At 46.2% G+C, this 18,073-nt stretch overlaps 1 protein-coding gene across 5 annotated transcripts in view; it reads left to right on the forward strand.

Moving 5' to 3' along the window:
* The window catches only part of SLC8A3 (solute carrier family 8 member A3), a 113,084-nt gene that overhangs the window by 1,230 nt on the left and 93,781 nt on the right, over window positions 1-18,073 (forward strand). The window lies entirely within an intron of this gene.

An 18,073-nucleotide genomic window follows, 5' to 3' on the forward strand; every position in this document is an offset into this window, starting at 1 on the left:
TCAATTTCCCTTTTATTTTTAATTAATTTTTTTTCTTCCGCCGGGAGAGGCCGGGCCGGGCCATCCCCGGCCGTGGGGCGGGGGCGCCGGGGCCGCTGTCCTGGGCAGCTGTCGCGCTCCGTCCGCCGGGGCCGGCTTGTTTACCCCGGGTGTCAAATATAGCTGCTGCGCCAGGCGCTGCCCTAAATAGGGCACGGGGCCGCCGGCAGGCCCGCAGCCCCCCATGGCAGGGACACAGCAACTCTACACACACACATGCACACGCGTGAGAGCTGACCTAAATGTGGGCTGGTTTTATACTCTACCTTTCTCCCAGCCTTGCTTCAGGGCTTTGTTTTTTCACCTGTGTCTAAAGTGTCGATCACCCCGGGTGAGAGACGAAACCATTGCAGTTGTTTTTGAGGTTTTTTTACTGTTATTCTAAAACGTGAGGCCATGGCCATTTCCCCCTCTGCCCCCTTCAGTGGAGCTGTAGTTTAATGGTTGGGTTCCTGACTTCTTGGCTTGTTCCTTGGCTTGTTCTGTGGATTTTACACTAAAAATCTGTTTCAGATTTAGGGGGAAATGCTGGAGGAACAGTCAGGGTGAGAAGGAGTGCCTTACACACATCTCCCCCCTCTTCATGCTAATATGTATGTTCCTTTAATTCCACACATCTTTTTATAAAGCAAAAGGGTGATTTTTTTTTTTTTAATTTTTTTTTTATTTCTAGAGATGACAGGGCTGGAAAACTTAGGTAACAGTAGCACCTTCGTGTTCAGGAGCACTCATGCTGTGGTCCCTGGGAGACTGTTGGGAGGCCCAGGACAGCAGGGCTGGCTTTGGGTTAGGGTTAGGTTAGGGTTGGGGGGACACAAAACACAGGAGGGACACAGAGGCCCTGAAGGTGCTCTGTAGGTTCGGTGCAATGGGGAGAGGCATCGCTCCCCTGCGGCACAAGCATTTTTAGGGAGTCCCTAATCCCGCTCCATCCGCTGCTGTTGGAAGCATTTGTTTACCCTGATCATGGTTTAGCTAAGAAAGTCACATTTGGTGCTCATGTTTGTGCTTCTGTGTTCAACTGGAACGAGACTTGCTTCCTGAATAGAAGTAGTGATGTTGGAAAAGAGCATGTCCAGCTACTGCCGAGGGCTGGCTGGGGAGGAGCAGGAGCAGCCCAGGAGCCCTCACTTCTGCCTTGAGTGTGCAACATGAGGCAAGCTGGCTACCCCGTGTTGTACACAGAAGGGTGTAGTATTAACTGGTGTGGGGAAGGAGACGACTGATGGAGACAGAGAGCCTTGGGCAAAAGGTGCAGTACAGCAGTCTGGTTGCTTTTCCTTGAAGTCAAATATGAGTCCTGCTCTGATAAATGGGTAGTTTAGGCATTGCTCAAATGCCCAAGGTAGGACAGACTGTAGTAATCCCATTGCTGGGGTCCTAAAGGGCAGCGGAAATGCAAGTAAGGGTCTGGTTTCTTGCATACCTCGAGTGTGCTGCTAGGCACATTTCAACTGGGTCTCATTTGTATCATTAATGGTATTTTTCTTCCTGCGTGGGGATTCCATAAGGATATGGTTACAATAACTGGTGGGTGGCAGGGTGTGAAAGGGAAGGCAGCTATGCAGCCATCCTAACACCCCTCTGCACTGCACTTGTTTTTGCAGAGATCCTGCTCTTCCTCTGCAAAGCTGCCACCTGACAGGATGGCAGATGTCATCATCAGGTGGGACAGTCCTTTCTGTTGCCCTGGGCAGTGTGGTGTCTTCAACACCAGCACCCAGAAAGGAGAGCACATGTGGAGCAGTACCAAGCACAGCCTGGGTCATGCACCATTCTGTGCTCCATGGGCTCTTGCTGGGCCAGTGTAGGGCAGGAGCTGCCCTGTCTGATCCAGTCAGACTGGAGCACACTGTGTTGTTGGGAGTTGTGTTGTTGGGCAGCTCTTCTGCATGACAATCCTAGGATGCTCAAGGCACTGCTCCTCAGCTTGGCTGGGTTGGAGAAAGGAAGAAGGTACCCACGGATGAATCCACTCTTCCTGCTTCCTCTGCTTTCCTCCAAAACTGGTGGGTTTGAAGTCAGAGGACACTGGTTTGAGCTTGGCAGATGCTATGGTGTTGCAGGTAGAGAGATTGATAAGGGCCTAGGCTGACCTGCTGCTGTGTTGTGCCTGATCCCACGTGTGCCTGATCCCTTATTTTTGAAGGGTCTTTCCTGTGAGAGGCATCTTTGATCCCCAAGGCAGGGCAAGGCCACAACAGCGTGTGTCAGCACTTTTATTAGAAACCAAAGGAAGATGTATTCCCTTCGCCAATATTTTAAAGTGTAGCACCATACAGATAAATGGTCTGTCTGTCAGGGTTTTGTTTGCTTGTTTTAAACAAACAGCATCAGTCTCCTCCCCTAAGCTTCCCCAATGACCAAGTGGCGTTGACAAATAGTTCCTTGTTCTTTGTTGCTGTCATGTTTCAGATGCCTTTCATGTGCTTCACAGTTAAAAAGATGGCTTTGATTGCTGGCCTATTTATTTATTTTTTTTTAATAAACCAGGCAGTTATATCTAATTCTATATTAAAAAAAAAAAAAAGTGAAGGAAATTAAATTACAATGACAAAAATATCATCTTATAAGAGAAGAAAAGTCTCTGAAGCCAGGAAAATGATAGTTGTGATGCTCCATCTACCATCACACAGTGTGTTGAGGTATTGTGGCATAGATTAATGCTATTGTTGATTTACTGTTTAGATAATGGTAACACCTAAAGGCATCAACCTGTTGGGGGGCCATGTTTCCAAGCACCATACAGATATCTAGTAAATTACAGTCTTTGTCCTGAAGTTTCATGCATTGAGACATACATGAGATGATAAGCTGCTCTTGGGAAACCTTTAAAACACCTGTGTTGCTGAGCTTGTAGTCCTTAATCTTCTGGTTTCAGTGACGTGGGGCTGTGGGGTTTGGGGCTGAAGAGAAGCTCCAGGTCATCTGCTTACCTGCAGAATGAGATCCAGGAACCACCTTAAGTCTCCTGCAGCTTCAGTGGGCTTCTGGGCTGCTTGAGGACTAACACGGTATCGACTGTAGCTGGCTTCTCTTCTTCCCCTCTGCCTTAAAGCTTTAAGCTGCCAGCTGTGGTTGAGGGCCATCATGGATGTGAGTGTGTGAAGGTCAGCATGGTGGCCTCCCAACCTCCCCACAAGGCACTTCTGTCACGGGGTTTTGCAGGAATAACAAAGCATGAGGTGGCAGGGATGTCCCATGCCATTCTGAAGGTAGCACCACCACCCCATCTCGGTAGTGCCACCGTGAGTCTCGGGTGCCATTGTTCCTGCAGTACAGCATCATAAAGTAATTAGTTCACTCCATAAGACACATTTATAAATAGGTGATGATCATGCCCCCATGCTCCTTCAGCTCTCAATTTTCTGGTAATTCTGTCTTTAAATCTGCTTGCTGGAGCCTTTGATCACACAGCCGAGCTGTCATTGATGTCTCTGACAGTTGACATCATGGGAGAGAAGGGAGCTTAGGGCTCTTAACATTTCTTTTATGATAGCTTGTTTTCTAACGAAACACTCCAATGAGGATTTTCCATCATAATAAAACAGGGAGCTCTTCCAGAGCACTCAGATTTAGGGAGAAGCTTCTGTTTCCATTCACTAGCAGATTATTTCAAGGCTACAAAACAGAGCTTGCTCTGTTTGCTGCCTTCCTGTACTCTGCTGTCTTTTTACCTAAGCCTCCTAACTCAGGACAGCAGCAGAGACAGCCAGGTCAAGAGCAATCAGAAATACTAAATATCCTATGCTGCTGGGCATGTTTTGCAACCAGTGAGGTGCCAAAGAGTTTTAGGAACTATAGACAGATGAGACTGCATTGCCATTGCTTTCATCTCCCCTCTCCTAGGCTGGTACTTGGAGGCTGTCTCAAAGCAAACAGCAGCATTGCAGAATACAGTTTTAATCAAAAGAAGTGTAGTGATGCAGGGATGTACCTGTGAGAGGGCACTTAGATCTGACTGCTGAGGTTGTGTTGAAGGTGACATGTCCAGGAGTGAACGTGGGGCTCCAGTGCCGACAACACAAGGTGCACTGCCATTGTGTTCATGCACTGCACTCTGGTGAAAGCTGGCTTCCATCCCCAGAGTAGGGGCAGAAGCAGGGAGGGTTAGAGCGTGTCTGCACCTTGCTCTGCAGTCTGGCTGCAGCTCTGGATGGGCCCTGGCTCCCCTCGATGTGAGTAGTGCTAGGAGAGGGTCTGTCACCAGTGTTCAGGCAGGCTGTGAAATCCACCACTGCCCCAGAGCCACAGCTCCCCACACACAAATTAGCAAAGGCAGCACTGCCTCTGCCATGCACAGGTGAGGGTACTTGGAATAATGCTCTGTGTGAAAAACCTGTCCTTTTGCTCTCCACACTACTTTCCATGTCAGGAAAATTTCTCTTGGGTGATTAAGACGTGGATGTCTTGGTTTACCAACCTGAGGGAGGCCTTCCTTGTTGGGAGGCAGTATCTTGATGGTGAGGTTCAAGTTCACCTTAATAAGTTTATCCTCTTCTCTGGTTTTGGTTGGAATTATGCAGTGACTCTTGAACACACACGTTAGTTGGGAAAAATGGAGAGAGAAGTATGTCTCTGCCCTTGCATTGCAGGACAAGGCTGTTCCATGTTCCAGGAGGTGTTCCAGGATTCACTGCTGCAAGAGGCAAACCTGACTCTGCCCATACAGCTAATGTGCTTGCCACGCTTGTCATCTGGACCTTGTTTTCTACAGCTTTCCCACCCTGGCTGCTCGTTTCTGCTCCTGTCCCGGCCCTGCAGGATACTGGCACAGTGGCACGTGTGCCCAGATGGTGGGTTCTGCTTGCTTTTCTGCCAGACAGATTCCTGGTCCTTATTCATGCCCTAGCCAGGCAAACAGTTATGCCAATGAAAAGGGGAGAGCTAGAGCAGAGTGGTAACAAATGACCAGAGGTGGAAAATGTTCAGGTTGGCTTAAGAAACCCTGCTTCCACCTGTGAAGCTTCTGCCTGAATTGCCTGAAGCAGTTAAGGCTTGGAGTTGGTTCAGCCTTGAAGTCTGAGCTTGATGAAACAGATAGTACTGAATGCAAATTAGTTGTAAAGAATCTAAGAGTGATGGGGTCTGCAAAGCACTTCTTAAGCTATTAAGAGGCACAAAAAGCAGGGGAAGAAAGGACAGAATAATTTTTAATATAAAATCTTCCCAAGAACATGCATAGGGGTTGATCCTGATTAAAAAAAAAATCAGTGTCTAGGCCAAGCTATTTCTCAGATGCAACATGCCAAATGGACTCAGGTTTTTCAAGAAGAGAATAAAATGAGAACTTCCCCTCTGCTCTCAATTCTTTCAAGTCCCTTGAAAGCTTCACACTAGCACTCAGCACTTCATCAACAGCAATCTCTCCATGTTGAAGCCTCCAGACTGCATTCCCTGGCAGTGCAAGTGGGAGCAGTGCCAACTGTTTTATTAGGTTTGCACCCACGAAACCCACTAGCAAGGGAGGACCTGACTCCTTGTCCTCATGGGACCGTGGCTCAGTTTGTGCTGCTGCCGTGGGTGCTGAACTTGGCCAGAGTGAGAGTCCTGGGGAGGCTGCTGGCCTCGGTGCTAGCTGGGGCCCCGTGTGAGGACCCAGGGACCAGAGCGAGGTGGAGCTCTCTGTGTTGTTGTCTCTGAGGTCTGAGGCGAGGTGGGTCCCTGTGTGCTTTTCCTTTGTGAAGGAGTCTGATGAGGGATAATGACTTGCTGCTGCTTTTGTTTAGGCAGCCCCTAGACAAGAATGAGCCTTTCAAAGCTTGTGTCATAGGAGGCAAGCAGAGGGAATGCTGCTGGAGTTAGCCATGATGGGGTGTTCTGCTTTATGAGCATTTTGGAGATGGGTGGACTAGACACTGGCCTCACATAAATTACCACCCACTCCGACTCTTTAAGCCTCATTTTTTCCTTTCATTTTAACCTTCCAGAGTAGTTTCAGGTTCACTTCTTCTAGTAAATGTTTCCTCTTCTCTTAACTTAAATAATCCATCTCCCCAAAGCTGACCTGACAGATGTTTCCCCTGCAGTGACCCTGCACACACAGCACACTTCATGAAACCCTGGCTTCCATGGGGAAATGCAGCACCAGCAGTGACCCTGCTGGTGTCCCAGCTAAAAATAAAGCCTGTCCCTCCTGGCAATGTTGGGGTTTGCTTTTAAGTAGGTAGGCAGTTTTACCCATTGGCTGCAATGTGCTCTTGTGCCAGGCAGAAGGCACAGCTTAACCTTCAGAGCATGATGGAGCTGCCTCCCCTCGGAGGAATCACACCAGGAGACTGAAGGTGAGAAGATGCTCCGCTGCACTTGGTGCACCTACGTCACTCCCAAAAATCTGCTGGCTTGCCTGCTGCCTGTCTAGATCCATCTCTGTGCTGTTTGTGCATCCTAGTGAGTCACAAACATCCCTCCTTCCCCCAGCTGTGGCCTTTTCCTGCTTCTGCTTTTCCTTTCTTAAATATATCGATTTCTTCATGACAGTCACCCAGCTCCTGACTTCCCTCAAAAACTCCATGCCTTGAGCTTCCCAGTGTTCTAACAGCATTGAGCTTCTTTTGGCTTGGTTGACCACCCCCGTCCCTCAGACCAAAGCTAATTTCCCAGCTGAGGGAGGGGACATGGGAGTTATGTTGGGTTGTGCAGTACTCCAGAAACCTCATCTACTTACTGTTGAAAAGAGAACATGAAGAGGTGGACTGGTCATAATTTGCAAGTGTCTGTATGGGAGCCAACAGCTACTAGCTATGGTGGGCTTGGTGCAATCAACTGAGGTGAGGGGGTGGTGGTCTTGGTAGCTGGGTTTGGGGAAAGACCACAAGGGTGTTGTGGGAGGAGGGATCAGGGGGATGATCCAGAAATGTTTCTATGTCTGTAGAGTGGAAGGTTGTTTTTATACAGGTCTCAAATTCATTGAATAGCCATTTTATTAATTTGTCGGCTCATTGAACTCCCACTGCAAAATGGGAGCCACATTTCAAGGTTTTGTTTGTTGTTAAAAGTGACCATCATTTTGTCAAAAATCTTTTACCTGCTTGTGTCACTGACCTGAATGAAACACTAGTGGTGGCTCTTCCTGGGATAACACTCTTCCCTATCCCTTTGCTCCTCACTTGTTGGTGTTACGGAGCTGCTGCTTCTGTTTTGGCAAAGCATTTGCCTGTGACTTGTGACAGGTTTCCCAGATGACTGGAGTTGCTCTCATCAGCAATGCCAGGAAGAGCTGGGTTTGGGACACTACCACAGAAGTATGGCTGGGCATGAGAGGCTTTCTGGGCTGAGACAGGAGGGGTAGGAGTGAGTTTTGAGTAAGGGTGTGAAAACAGGCTGTTTATTCCTGCCTCAGCTGTTGGTCAAGTCAGTCCTTCACTGAAACTTGCAGCGAGAGTGGGACCCTGCAATTTTCTTGCTGTAGCAGGGTCATAGGAGAGATTTGGACTTGAAAGCAAGTTAAATACATATCAGTTTTTATCTTCTCTTTGCAGAAAAGGACGAAAAAGTAATTTCTGCTGTCCCTGAAGGGGACTCAAACTCCTGAGTAAAACTGACGGAGATACGGGACTGCTAGGATCCGTAATGGAGGCTGTGCTCCTCAGTGGCAGAATAGAAGCTGTCCTCTCTCTTTGCCCTGGTGGCTTAAATAGATTGTACAGTGAGTGCTGCATGGGATGAGTATGTTACCCAAGCACACCCATTAAGCCAGTGACTCCTGTCATTTTACCTCCAGGATGAGGCACTTCACGTGCTGATCCAAGGTGACACGGGGCCCATGGTGGAGAGGAAAGACTTCAAGCCTTGTGTGCTGCAGTCTGGAATTGTGGGGAGAAGGAGAATTTTCTCCTTCTCTTGTCTGGTTTCAGTGCATTTGGCTGAAGTGGTCATCTCCCATGACTCAGCTGCTGCTCCTGTTGGCAGGACTAGTTGTCGCAGATTTGGGGCCAGCATGGAATATTGGGAGGAGGGAGGAACCAGGGCAGGATGGACAGGGATATAGTTGTATGGAGGAAGTAGGACGATGCCCCCCCAGCTGCTGTATGTGATGTGGGTTGTGAAGAGGAAATGGATGAAGTTTTCCTTTTGGAGGTTTCTGTTTTATGAAATGTTGCCAGAGTTCCTCAGGCATCTCTTTCAATAGAGTAAGCTGGCTCTGCTGACTGGGGCTCACTGGACCTATGCTGATTTACACCAGAGAAAATCTGGTCCTGAATACTGTCTCTCTTCTCTCTTGCCAGCCCCTCTCTGATGGTATGCAGATTGATTAGGCTGGAAAGATAGTTCTAGTTTTTAAGATGACTTTGTGTAAAAACAGGCTTTTGGATGGGAGGGTCAAGGAGAGGAAGCTGGTGAAAGTAAGTGCTTTGAATACCAGGAAAATGCTATTTCTTCACTTTGGAGATAAACAGCAGTATGATTACTATATATGTTGCTAGAAAATTCTTCTGATACATGATGTCCTGCATCCAGTTTTCAAATGTTTTGCACTGGTATCTGAGTTAAAACTTGCTGACTGCTGGGAACTGGGAGAGTATCATTGCAGGAATGTTTGAAATGGCAGGGGAGAAGTCTCATCCTTTTCAAACAAAGTGCTTTGTTGTATGCAGTGTCCCCAAGCTGGCAAATATAGGTAGTCTTTATTTTTTTTGTATCTTTTTAAAGTCATGTATTTACCTGGCTTAGCCCTATGACATCTGGGTACAGAATCTGCCTGATCCTTTTGGTAGGAATCAAGAAATAAACCCATGTCTTCCTGTGGAGAAAACAGCAGTAGCCTCTCATAGTCACTGTTTAAATAAAATTAAATAAAATGTAGAAATACAGGAATTTTAAATCATGTTTAGGAGTCCAGTGGAAAATCTGTGATTTCAGTGGGTTCCAGGTGTCCAAGTGGGTTAAAAGGAGTTGCTCCATTAAGCTTCTAACCACCCTTTGGAATGTGGTCCTTTGCAAATCCTTTGGGGGAATATCTGAGGCACACTGAGATCATGGATGAGGCAGAGGAGGAAGTTGGTGAGGCTGTAATGGTGAGAAGGAAGATGTGGGTATTGAGAGTGTCTAGCTCCAGACAATATTTCAGATTACCTGCCCTTGGCAGGACGGAGCAGGGCAGCCAGCCAGCGAGGGCAGACCTGCAGTTGGAACACAAGCTGAAAGGAAAAAGGTGAATCAACCTGTCTGGTAATTCCGTAGTGAAGAACAAATTTCTGCCTGTCTTTGCTGTAGAGATCAGAGTGGCATATGGCTTTATACAGCCCACAGGGAAAGCCATCAGAGGGTGGGGAGGGAAGAAATGGAGATGGGGCAGCAGATAGCCTGGAGACTGCTGCCACTTACTGTAATTGCTGTAGCAGCTCAGCTTCCACTGTTTGTTGTCCATGTCATCTCTGCAATTACCATATGGTAAATATGACTTGAGTCTCTAGCAAATAACAGAGCTAATATTAAAAGCGAATCTGTAAACAGCTAGTGCATAAGTGAACAATAAACAGCCTGGACTTATGAAGAATGAATTAATCATGGTGGGTGCGAGGGCTCATTTTTTTAAAGCAGTTGCAGAATTAGCAGCTGAAAAAACACCAAAGGTGGTTTAGATGTTGACATCTAAATTGTCGATAAGAGAGCTGCGGGGATATATGGCAGTAAGGGTGAGGGTGCTGTGTGGAATCTTATTTGATAACTGTATTCAAATTGAGTGAATTTACAGGTTTTGGCACCTTCCAAGTGAAGTGGGAGGTATTTTGAGGATAACCCATAGCTCAGTGCATTTTTCATGTCTCCTGCTGTGCTCAGATCTGCAGAAGCAGTGGGCGTGTTACAGTGTATTTCCCTCATCTCAGCTGGAGACCTTGACTTTTCTGTGGAAACTCTGGAAATCTCTGCTTTCATTCCGCACATGGCAGTCAGCGCTGTGCTCCTTGTGCCAGCCCCACTGCGCTGGGGGTGCACAGCAAACAGGTGGAGAGATCTTAAAAAGTGAGCAACACTGTGAGTTTCTGTGTATCAGCCTTGATTTAACCTTTGTAATAGTCCAGTGTCGCGTGAAAACCTGCTATACAGCAGAGCTGAGAGGCAAGTTTTCACTGCCCAGGGACGGCTTTCCTGCTCCAAAGAAGGCAGATCTGCTGCTGGTTTTGGTGGGAGCAGGCACTGAGCTGTGGCTCTCCCAGATACCCGTCTGCTTCTGCCTGCCTTGAAGATGGAGAATCAAGAGAAGATGAAGATAAATGATTAAAGTGCAGCCTGAGCTAATTTATAAAGATTAAAATAAATTTCTGTGCTTTGGCCAAAGAAAAGCTGTGGAGGAGAACAGCTATTTACAAGTATCTGAAGCATGTAAATCTCAGACAGGGAGGAGAATGGTTGAGAGTGCTCCAAGGACATGATAATGAGAACTAGCAGCATAAATTTTCTTAATTTCATCCTAAATGTAAGGAAGACGGCTAAAGCCTCTAAGATAAATTACATCATGGCGGAATCTCTATGGGAAGTTGTGGAAATGCCACCACTTGGATAATTTAAAACTCAGCTGGACAAAGTACTAGGAAATAATGGTCACAAGGGGAACAATGCAGTGGAAGTCCCTGAGGCATGGACCAGGCAACTCTTCTGTCTCTGGTCTAGCTAACTCTGGAATAAGTGAAATCTGTGCTAATTAGGCTGAGGGCTTTTCCCATCTAGTATGACAAACAACAACCGCTTGTTTTTGCTGCAGTAGTAAAGATGCTTTCTGAAGTGTAACCTTCTCCTCTCCCCTCCAGGTTTTCTGCCCAGTCTCCCACTTCCCCATTTGCTATTTCTGCCTCCATTCACTTTTTTATTATTTTCTTTCTTACTGAGCCAGGAACGAGCCCTTCTGAACAGACTTGTGGAAGGCTTATAATTTCTGTTGTGCATGATGTGGCATTTATTGTAAAAACTTTTTTTTTTTCTTCTGCATATAGACCAAAAAAAAATCATAAAATTTGTTTTTATTTTTCCTTGAAGGAGAAGTTAAGAAATAAACAGGCTGTTCTGAAGGATGGGAACAGTGTGTGCCCCAGCTCCTGGGGTTAGCACTCAGCATGGCTTGCTGGTGGCTGTCTCAAGTGCCCACGAGCCAGACAGGGAAGGGCTCCCTGCCTGCCTACTTGTTGCACCAAATCCAGCACATCACATGGTTTGTTTTGTTTGCCTCAAATAGGTGTTTTCTGTCAGAAAATTTGTTTTTCTCTTAACTAAGTCTGGATCTAAAGATGAGATATGTCTACAACACCTCTTCTCTCCTTATGTACCATTTAGCCCGCCTCTGTGTGCAAATAACTACAGGCTCTGCGGCACAAATGCACTGTTGACGACAAATCCTAGAGTCTTTAATTGTAACAGTTGCAGATCTGTCACCAGAATGCTAAAGAAATGTCAGAGTTGCCGCTGTCATCTGTAGGATGCTGTGAGTCACTAGGTGATAAGTTGCACTCTGATGGTGGCACCTGAACCAGCAGTATAATATGTCTATGAAGCAGGAGCAGTAAATAACACACCCTGTGTGCTGCCACGGGCAGTACATAAAATGTCTTTCACTGACAAGAAGTTTTCCTCACACTGCTGAAATGTTTTTCCCCATCCCCTACTGCTCCCCAAGTGGTCTTCTCTACTCTTTATAAACCAGCAAGACAGTGTGATGAAAACCAGTGCCTTGAAGGCTGCAGCAGAGGAGCCAGTGCCTGATGCAGCCCCATGTGTTGTCAGGTGCTCCACGTTGTCTCCTTAAGCTACACTCCATGGAAGAGGCAGGGGGACCACTGAGTGGGTGGCCGAGTAACTCCACCTCTTTATTTCCCTCAGCCTCCTAAACCTAGGAGGGAAGATTTTCAGCATCTCCACTGGGCCTTTCACATCATGAGCATAAGAGTCTGGAGAATGTGCCTGAACCTGCCCTCTCAGTTTGGGGCCGTTCATACTGGGAAGAATGGGGTGTTCACCTGCACTGGGATGCAAGCCTCTTAAAGGCTTTAACTGTGTTTAAAAACTCCTCTAAATGCTTTGAAAAGACTGATCCCTGAAGATTTGCCTCTAAGTGTGCAATGGGGAGGCTTCCCAGTGACTTCTGGAAGGTCACAACAGTGACTTTTTGCCAAACATGCATGTGGTTGTCACTGAGGCACTCAGTGAGCTCCAGGTGCAGTTTGTGCACAGGATGAGTTTGCTCTGGGTCCCTGTGCACTAGCAGTGGGATGTGGTGGTCACAAGCAGGCCTGGACACCATAGCTGTGCTTCTTACTGTGCAGGTGACTGAGCATGGGCACAGGCTGACCAGAGAGGTTGTGTTTGAATAGCCTCAAAAATATTTTTGAATATGTTCTGAATATATTCAAAAGCTATCTGGATGTGGTCCTGGGCAACTGGATCTAGGTGCCCCTACTTGGGCCGGGGGGTTGAACTAGATGGCCTCCAGAGATCCCTGCTACCTGCTGTGTGAACTGCCTGCTTGAAAGTCCTGGAAAAACAACAGTGACATTGTGTAATATTCATGAAAAGAAAAAAACCTCATCTATATCTGAGCAGATAACGCTGCCTTTGAAGCAGGAGGGTGCCCACTACTAATCTGTATGTCATCCTAAGTACTACATTTTGGTTTTTGAATGCAAAAAAGGCTACGGTTCTGGGGAAAAAGAGAGTAACTCTTGCTGTCTCTCAGGCTGAGGAATCTCAGACATGGATGTGTGTGGGGAGAGGAAGAGCAAACACACCGTGGCTCCAAAGGAGGCTGTGCTACCCCACGCCATAAATAAGGATGGCTCTTAAATTGTGGCTGTGGCTGCCCACTAGAGATTTTCTGCAGTATCTGCCACCTCCTATACACGTCTGTGTACAGAGCATAAACTGCAGCTCTGCTATCCATATATCCATCTATCCTATCCAGATGTTTTTCAGGTGTGAGCAAGGAAATAAAATGCCTGACCAGTCAAGTGCAGTCAGTGGGGTATTGGAAGGGAACAGTTAAGTACAGGCATCTTTATGGGTTAGCTGTTTATGCCCCTGCTTTTCCAGGAGCATCATGGACACTAAAACACAGAAAAAAGCAGCATGGACTGGTTTCCCAGGGCAAGTTGAGTGTTTGGAGGTTGCTCCTAGCTGTACACAGACTTGTGTTCTGCTTGGACCACCCTTGGGATCACCAAATGTAGCTGGATCTCATCACTGCAGCATTTCTACAGGGAATTAGTAGACTTGAGTTGTTATGTCAATTAACACCTATTTACCACGCTAGAATGGTGGGTATTGCTCAAATTAGTAGAGACACCAGCTTGTAAATATTAAAGACTTTCTAAGAGAGCTGGTAGCTTTTTTTATGGTAGGTTTTTGCACTGTCTTGAGCAAAAAGAAAGGCTGCTTTTGATACATACCAAGGGGATTAATCCATAGGCAGCTAATTCTGGGCTTTGGCATGTTTACTGTGCAGTGCAAAGCAACAAGCACCTATAGCTCTCTGCCATAACTTTTCCATGGAGCCGAGCTGTGATGATCTGTCATGGCCTAGACATGAGTTATGGTCCTGTTTCCCTCATAAAACCTAGCTGGTGCAGTAGTACAGAGGTAAACTACCTATTTGCTGTGTCATAACCTGTGTAAAGTCAGCTTGGGCTCCTTAGTTGTGCTCGTTTCAGACAGGCAGCAAGTGCCATCACTCTGACAGTTTAAGGCTTGGTCTGTGTTGGAAATTTGTACTTGTCAGACAGAATGGATCTGATTACACTGCTGTGGCTTTTGGCTTGCAGGTAAATCTTAACTTGCATTCTGGATCTTGCAGTGATGAGAAAAGGGCCCAGTAGCATTTCAATGGAGACAATTGAAAAATAGGCTTTGTTTTGTATTAAATATTTTGCTGTGCTTTTATTTTGGGGGAGGGAGGACCATGCATTAGTAATACCTCCTCTGCAAAAACTCAGTTATTTGTGTTCTTTGGCAGAAAGGCTATAATTTCAATTTTTGCTCATGGTTATAAAAAACCCTGTGTTCAATCAAAAAGCTTTTATGTGCTTTGGAACTGAGGAATGTGAAGTCACGTTATTAAGCTGAGCCTTACTTCTGTCTCCCCCAGCTTTGGAGCAGGGCTGTGAGATGATGCTGATAGCAGTGCTGTGTCTGCTCTGTGCTGGGACAGATGCTTGCCAAGTGCATCTTGAGCTGTCTCTGCCTGGCCCCAGTGCAGCACCCACGCCTGAGTGGGGCTCACCCCGCGATGAGATCTAATCAGCTGCCTTTCCTGGCTAGTCTCGAGCCGGGGAGAGAGGATGTATGGCCACAGATGTACTCCCATGTCTCATTTACTTGGGAAGTGGGAGAAAGAGAAGAAGGAGAGGGAGGTGCCAGAAAACCTGATCTTATTTGCGGGTCAAATCCAAAGGCTTTTGTGATGGTATAAGGGGCATTTTGCCTAAATATGAAATTAACAGAGAATTAGGGAGTTGCCTTTGATTTTGTATTTAATGAGCAGTGATGTTAGGAACTTGGCATGTAGAGGTTACATATTATCAGCCATCACTGTGTTATGTTGCCTCTTGTTTCAATTTCTTGTAAATGCTTCCTTTTGAAAATATCCTTACCTCTAGAATCATGTGAGAAGTTGTATGCAAAAAGCTAAATTATAAGGGATTTAAGCCTTGCCAGCTTTATGCCAAGTACAAATTCACAGCAGACAAACCATCAGTCTTCAGAAACTCAGCTATTTTAAAATATACTAGAATTGTCTCTTACAACCATAAAGTGGTTTGGGTTGGAAGGGACCTTAATTGTGACAAGCATGGTCCACTACTACCCTCTGGACTGCCTTCAGAAGTATTTCAAGAGTCATCTTTTTATTTATGGGTTCTATTTGTCCATGTATAGATGATGTGGCCAGTGTCAACTCTTACAGAAGGAGTTCCTTCCACTAAAATAACTATTATGTGTCTTCCCAGAGCCTTGCTGTTGAATGCTTGCTCATCCTGGTGCAGTGATGCTCACAGGACTTTGTCTCTCTCTCACATGGATTGCTTTGAGCTTACCCTGCCGGACAGGGGACACTTTCTGGTCCCCTCACTGCCAATGCCCTTATTTTGTGTGCATTCAGTTTGGAAGCAGTAGCAGGGCAGAGTCCTGTGGGAGAATATTATATCTGATAGCAAAGAGCTGGTAGAAATTATGATCCTCCTGATCACCCAGTACCAGCTAACTTTCTGCTGTTGCTACAGCCTCCTGCTGTTCGTATCGCGTAGGGCCAGGGCAGTGACATGGAATGACACCTCTCTGTGCCCAATGTGGATGTGTTTTGTCGCACTGCTGTCAGAGGGGTGACTCCACAATGCCTCCTGAGTGCCTAGAAGTGACTCCAGGCTGCAAGCCCACCTGGATGTCTGGTGTTCAGAGCGGCTCTCACGCTGAAGGCTGGCTCCTGTCACAGTCAGCCCTGCAGAGATCAATGCTGCTGCACAGAGGAGGAGTGGGCATGTGTCTGCTGCACTCCGGGCAGGCCAGGAGTTCCCCTCTGCTGGCTTTTGGACTGGGTTTAGTAGCTATATCTGAGGGAGAACTTGCACCTTGTGTAAGCAACCTTGTTGACCTGGAGCTAGAGAGTGAGTTTTAACTCTTCTGTCCTCTGTTACCTTTACCTGAGTGTCAAACTGATACCTCAATGTTTTCTTAAGACCAGGTTTAAAATTTAATGCTTTTATTCTGTTATAAAGCATTTTTGCAGTAGTTCTCAACAGGAGGATGGTCATAAGACTGCTTCACTGTATTTTTCAGATTGGTTAGGTTACTGTTTTTCATGTTAATGAACATATATTAAGATCTTATTAGACAGCATGGCTGTGAGCAAAGTTCCTGTTGATCCCACTGGGAAGTTTTATCTGACAAAGAATTGTGGGATCGAGTCACTATCATTTCATTTTAGAAAAATGATTGTGACCTCCACTTGGTGTCAAAGCAAATGAAAATCAGTGAAGAAAAATGTTCCCAAATTCTGGGATTTTAGTCTGCAACACATAGCCTGAGTTTGGAGATCCTAGCACATAAACAGAGGCTACCCTAGTAGAGATTGTCTTTGAGATAACATACTATTAGTTTGATAAATAATAGTAAAATTACCCTCTGCTTAAAATCAAATTAAAAATTTAAGCAGAACTGGCAAGGCCCTGGAGCGTGTCAAGGAATGCCTAGCAATAGAAACCATCATGGCATTACAGAAAGTAGACAGTGTTAATTACAGAAGTTGTTTGTCCCACAGAGAAGGAGGTTGGTGGTAGCAGTGATTTATTTCAGAGGGCATTTACTCATTGCACTATTCCTAGACAAGGCTCTGAATTGAAGTGGTACTTAGACTCCTAAATAATTTTTGAAACCAAATTTAGGTGCTTGAGTCACGTATATGTTTTTGAAATTACTCTTTCTGTCGGCCATTTCTACATGGCTGATCTTGGAAGACACAGCACCTACTGGACGTGGCACAGTTAGGTAGGCGCTGGGAGCTGAAAGTGTCAAGAGGTTGGTGGATACCTGCCAGAAGCTGCAGTATGGGGAAGGATGATCTGATGTGCCTGGGGTGTTTTTGGAGCTGCTGTGCTCATGCAGCTGGCCTCTGAGTGCACCTCACGTCACAGGCACCTGGAATGTGTCATCTTTGCTGTTGTGTGCACACATCTACCTTGCAGCCCAGAGATCTTGGGCTTGTGGCTCATAGTCACCCTGCACATGTTCACTGGCCCTTTCCCAGGGGTTTCCCAACACCCTGCAGCCAGAAATCTAGGCAAATACTGTGCAGAGAGGGAAGGAGGACAAAATGGAAGCATCAAACTGAATCTGAGTCATATTTTCTGAGCAGTTCATTCCTCCCTGTGACCCTGAGCTGTGCAGGCAGAGAGGTGTTCTAGTGAGATTTCAAGGCTGGGGCTGGGGCTGTCTAGCAGTTGTCACTGGGCTGAGGGCCCTCTCATCCCTGGGAGCTCGATCAGGGCTGGGGGGAGGCAGGAGGGTAGATAAGAAGGCACTGGAGTGGGAAGGTATGTAGGCAAACATGGGAGAATCTCACTCTTCTGAATTAGTCTACACAGCATGAAGAACTGTATTGTTTTTTAATATCAAGGGTGTCAGATATGGATTTGTGATCCTGATACTGCATAATCAATTCTCTCCCCTCTGCTGTGCTTTGTCAGGAACAGTTTTGTTCATTTGCAGTCCGTGTTCACGCTTTCCTTCCTGTTTTGCTGTCTTTATAGATTTTTATCTGAAAGTTGAAAATGTTTTTTGTTGATATTGGGAAGATTGCATCCGCTTTTGGAAATAGGCGAGCGGCACAACACGATGATAAAATAGCCATTTGAGATGCATTTATTACTGCTGATAACACAATAATGTTGTCTGGAATATTTACAGTTCAGAGAGGGGGGTGGATCTCCTCAATGTTCTGGAGGAAGTTCATCTCTTTGAACTGCTGTCATCTGAAGTTCAGGCATCTTGCTGTAATCTGCCTGACTGGGCATCCTCTTGAGACAGCAGAGAGAGGTGTAAAGGGACATAATCCCTTCTGGAGATGTAGGTCTTAAATACATCTTTAGTGTCAGCACAGGGTGGGACAGGAAGGATCGTTCCATGGCAATGACTGTCTCTTTCCTCTGACTACAAAGGGAGCCTGAGAGATTTTGTTTGACTTTCTGCCCAAGATTTGGGTAGTTACAGTATGGGAAATGAATCCCAGGCCTGCTCATTTGGCAGTACAAACCTCAATGAAAGTTAGTGGGAGTTAAGGCTTTTGAACCTTCCAAGTGCTGTAGATAATGCCACTATTAAGTTTGATGTTTCCTGTGAGATACTTGCCTGTGTCTAGACTCACAAATGTGATTTGTCAGTTAAGCCTGAGATCAAATTCTTCCAGAGGCCTGTTAGGAAGGAAGGAGAATTGTGTGATCCATGATAATGTGAAGGGTTCAGAATCCAATTTTAAGTGGTGCAAGCCCTACGGCAATTTAGTCTGTAAGTAATAGAAGGTATTATTGGGCAGTGATATGCCAAATCTATGTGCTGCATC

The sequence above is a fragment of the Parus major genome, chromosome 5 (assembly GCF_001522545.3).
Source record: "Parus major isolate Abel chromosome 5, Parus_major1.1, whole genome shotgun sequence".
NCBI classification, from domain to species: domain Eukaryota; kingdom Metazoa; phylum Chordata; class Aves; order Passeriformes; family Paridae; genus Parus; species Parus major.